We start from the raw sequence: 4,975 nt of genomic DNA, 5'->3' as shown, positions 1-4,975 counted from the left end.
TCATTTCTTGCTGTCTTTTGGATTAAATTTTTAAAAATTCAATCCATGTTTCCTTTGGCTAGTTTAGAAGCTATACACAATATTTGTAGTCTTTTAGTGGTTACCGTGGAAGTTATTACATGAATTCTTAACTTATCAGTGTTTAAAGTTAGTACTTTTATTATTCTCCTGGAGAGCTCAAGGACCTTAGGACACTTTAATATCTCACTCTTAGGGTGCCTGAGTGGCTCAGTTGGTTGAGCCTCTGACTTTGGTTCAGGTCATGATCTCACAGTTCATGAGCTCGAGCCCCGCGTCTGTGCAGACAACTCGGAGCCTGGAGCCTATTTGGAATTCTGTGTCTCCCTCTATCTCTGTCCCTCTCCCACTTGTACTCTGTCTGCTCTCACAAAGATAAATAAACATTAAAAAACATTTAATGTTTTTTAACATTTAACTTTAATATTTCACTCTCAACTTATTTATTGTTGTAATTTATTACCATTGTGAATTTTCAGTTTTAAAAATGTCCACATGCTATTGTAGTTATTGTTTTATATAGTCAAAATTACCTTCTATTTACCTTCATATTTACTACTTTATTTTTCATTATTTTCTGTATATCTGTATATCTGATCTTTTGTCTTTTTTATTTTTTATTTTGTATTTTTTTTAATTTTTTTTAACGTTTATTTATTTTTGAGACAGAGAGAGACAGAGCATGAATGGGGGAGGGTCAGAGAGAAAGAGGGAGACACAGAATCCGAAACAGTCTCCAGGCTCTGAGCAGTCAGCACAGAAACCGACGTGGGGCTCGAACTCATGACTGTGAGATCATGACCTGAGCTGAAGTCGGACGCTTAACCGACTGAGCCACCCAGGCGCCCCTTTATTTTTTATTTTTATTTTTTTTTCAACGTTTATTTATTTTTGGGACAGAGAGAGATAGAGCATGAACGGGGGAGGGGCAGAGAGAGAGGGAGACACAGAATCAGAAACAGGCTCCAGGCTCTGAGCCATCAGCCCAGAGCCTGACGCGGGGCTCGAACTCATGGACCGCGAGATCGTGACCTGGCTGAAGTCGGACGCTTAACCGACTGCGCCACCCAGGCGCCCCTATTTTTTATTTTTAAGTAGTCCCCATGCCCAACACAGGGCTTGAACTCACACCCCTGAGATCAAGAGTCTCATGCTCTACTGATTAAGCCAGCCAGGCACCCCACATCTTTCGTTCTCTGTCTGAAGAGTGTCTTTTTAAATGACCATCTCCTTCACAAGGATTTTTTTTAAGGTTATTTATTTTTTTTTAGAGAGAGAGAGAGAGCGCATGTGCATGCCAGCAGGGGAGGGGCAGAGAAAGAGAGACAGATTCCCAAGGACAGGCCTGACATGGGGCTTGATCTCACCAATGGTGAGATCATGACCTGAGCCAAAATCAAGAGTCCAATGCCTAACCGACTGAGCCACCCAGGTGCCCCTGAAGAGGTGTCTTTTAGAAAATTTGTCTTTTCTGTCTGGAATCTTCTAAGAAATCACAAATTTCATAATATGCGTGTATTTACTTTCTTATTTTTACTTTTATAAATGCACTACTTTGGGGGAATGCATTTTTTTTTTTAGTTTTTATTTTTTCCTTTATTGGCAACTTTGGATGCATTTTTAGGTTTTGGTTCCCAAAGGATATTTTTCACAAATCTTGAAGCTGCACCTCTACCCAGCTTGCCAGCCTTTTTCTTGTGTGTTGTTTCCTTAATTCTATTCATGTGTACTCTGATTCTTTCCAATTCCTGCTTTACTGGATATTCCTTAAGATTAACTTGCTGAGTTGCCAAATAAACCCAAAACAATGAATTTAATGTGTAAGCAGAAACTAAATCCACTTTTGCTTATTCAAGAGGGTTCAGCTTTAGCAACAACTCATTTCTAGAAACAGACATTATGGTCTTCAGCATCTCATCCACAGCACCAATGGAATTCTCAATTGTTGATAAATACTCCTGATAAATACTCCTGAATTTCTACTGAGTAGTCTTTGTTAATTTCCTCACCTGCCATTATGACCAGCTTGCTGGCCTTCTATTCCTGTCTCTGGAGAGTGCAGTTTTTAATCTGAAGAATTTGTTTTATATTATGGAAAATTCTTAGCTATTGCTATTTTTGATATTTCCTCTTATCTAATTTTTGCATTTTACTTGTACTAAAATGCTAAAAATGAGCATCCATAAATACACTACCCTGCTTAAGAACCACAAACACTACCATGCTATAGAGTCAAACTTTGTTCTTCCCTGCTCTTGTCCCTTTCCTACTTATTTTTTAGTTTTGCATGACTTTTCAGGTATAAAGGTGATATCATACTAAGTCTTCTTTGACTCACTAGTCCTAAAATCTAAAATTAGATTTCTAAAGTGAATCTATGTTGTTGAGGATATAGTTCATTTATTTCACTGTTATATACTATTCCATTGTAGGAATATATCATTCCATTCTCCTGCTTGGTTGTTTTGTGGGCTTTTTTTTTTTTCCTATTGTAATCAATCCTGCTATGGATATTTTTATGTAAATTTTCTGGCACATAAATGCAAGGGGTTCTCCAGGGTATGCATTTAGGAGTGAAATTGCCCATGTTGAACTTGAGAAAATTCCAAATCATTTTTCACAGTGATTGAGTCAATACACTATAGCTAGTAATGTGGAAAAGTTCCTGTTGTTTCCTATCTGTGCCTATATGCTATTATCAGACTTCTCGTTTGTTTGTTTTTGTTTTTGCTTTTATTTGTTTTGTTTTGCCAATCTAGTAGGTATAAAATGGCATTGTATTGTTGTTTTAATTTGGTTTCCAAGATTACTAATGTGATTAAACTTTTTATCACATACTAATTTGCCATTTATGTTTCCTCTCTTATGAGATGCATGTTTATGTATTTTGACCATTTATCTGTTGAGTTTTGTGTCTTTTATTGTTGAAAGATTCTATTTTAAATATATACTAATCCTTAATCCTTTGCTGATCATAGCTGTTAAGTATATCTTCTCCCTTGTATTGCTGCTTGTACTTTTTTCTTTATTTTTTAGGTGGAAGCGATGGAACTAGATACTTTATTTTCCTCACCAGTTATAGCATGACAACAACTTCCTAACATGTGTTATAGTTAATTGTCAACTTTTTCTTAAAGAAAGGTTGCTTTAGGGGCGCCTGGGTGGCACAGTCGGTTAAGCGTCCGACTTCAGCCAGGTCACGATCTCGCGGTCCGTGAGTTCGAGCCCCGCGTCAGGCTCTGGGCTGATGGCTCGGAGCCTGGAGCCTGTTTCCGATTCTGTGTCTCCCTCTCTCTCTGCCCCTCCCCCGTTCATGCTCTGTCTCTCTCTGTCCCAAAAATAAATAAAAAACGTTGAAAAAAAAAATTAAAAAAAAAAAAAAAAAAAAGAAAGGTTGCTTTACCCCTTCACCCGCCATCATTTTGAAGGTCAGTTTTGTTTCCTTTCCTCTCCAAATGAAATTTTCCACAGAGCTCAAGCAGATCTTTCTTCTGACATCCTTTTCAAGTCTGTTAATAACATATAGTAGAGGTAGGGACAGGAAACAGTGTAAGTAGGGGCCACTACTCCTGAGGGCAGAACCAAAGAGTCACCCACTATTTTCAAGATTGACCTAAACTTCTTTGTCTTGGCTTTAGCAACATTGGCTTTAATATCTGGGGCCAGTATTTTACAACTTTTTGAGATTTATGATCTGTTTCACTTTGTCCATAGTTTTGCCTTATCATATGGACACCAAAATGTATGCATTCTTTTGGTTTACAGGTGTTTCTCTTCTGCCAACTCAGGAGTGCCTTGGCAGAGGCATACCTCATACTATGCCACCAATGGCATTCTAATTTAGATCTTCAGAACCTTCTGATTTCAGTTGCTCATGAAGCCTGAAATCTCCAGGAGCATCTAGTCGGACTTACTGTGAGCTAACTATTGCATAGTGTGTGTTTGACCTGAGGTTTACCTCTTGAGGCTGTTACCCGGGAGAGTGCTGATGAGGACCTTGGGCTTCACTGTTCACTCCTTTAAGGATTGAGACTCCCCATCAGTAAATAGCCTGTAGCAATTGATTAGGAGGATGGTGTCCAGGAGGGGTGAGCAATCAGAAGTAGCATGTGCCAGGGAGCAGGAATGTCACATGTGGCTCTGCAGACAGAGGGGGAACTAGATATCACTACTAAGGAACATGTGAACAAGTTTATTTGATTTCTTTGGATAAATTTAACTTTAAAAAACCTGTTTGGAGGTATAATTGACATAAAGAAAATAATCCATACTTAAAGTATACAATTTGATACACTTTGACTTATGTATTCCTGTGAAAAATTACCACAACTAAGATAATTCATTACCCCCAAATGTTTCCTCCTATAACTTTGCAATTCTCCCTCCTATCCTTTCCTGCACCTCCTTCCACTTCCACGCAGACACAGATCTATTCTCTGGCATTATGTATTAGTTTGCATTTTGTAGAATTTTATGTAAATGGAATAAAAAGTACCTTACTCTGCCTTAGGGGGTGGAATTCTAGGTTCTTTCACTCAGCATAATTATTTGAGATTCATCCATATTGTACATATTGATAACTTTTCTTTTTATTACTGAATAGTATTCTACATCAGTATAACCGTTTGTGTATTTATTTGCATATTTATGCATTTGTATTGTTTCCAGAGTTTACCACTTACAAATAAAGCTGCTGTTAACATTCAAATACAGGTCTTTCTGTGGACATATGCTTTCGTTAGTCTTGGGCAGATACTTAATAATGGAATGACTGAATCACATGGTAGATGTGTTTAACTTTAGAAGACTGATAAACTGTCAAAGTGATTCCACCATTTTACATTCCCATCAGCAGTGTATGAGAGTTCCAGTTGTTTCCATATTCTTGCCAACACTTAGTATGATTGAATTTTTTATTTTATCTTTTGTAACAGGTGTATAATGGCATCTCAATTTG

At 37.6% G+C, this 4,975-nt stretch overlaps 1 pseudogene; it reads right to left on the bottom strand.

Annotated features, from left to right (window-relative positions):
* Positions 1–1,595: 1,595 nt before the first annotated feature.
* LOC112848685 (nuclear nucleic acid-binding protein C1D pseudogene) lies at positions 1,596–2,037 on the bottom strand (annotated as a pseudogene).
* Between the last annotated feature and the right edge of the window lie 2,938 nt (positions 2,038–4,975).

This window comes from Puma concolor, chromosome C1, assembly GCF_028749965.1.
Source record: "Puma concolor isolate L17-30 chromosome C1, mPumCon1.1.hap2, whole genome shotgun sequence".
Classification (NCBI taxonomy): domain Eukaryota; kingdom Metazoa; phylum Chordata; class Mammalia; order Carnivora; family Felidae; genus Puma; species Puma concolor.
This window is presented reverse-complemented; position numbering and strand designations above follow the sequence as displayed.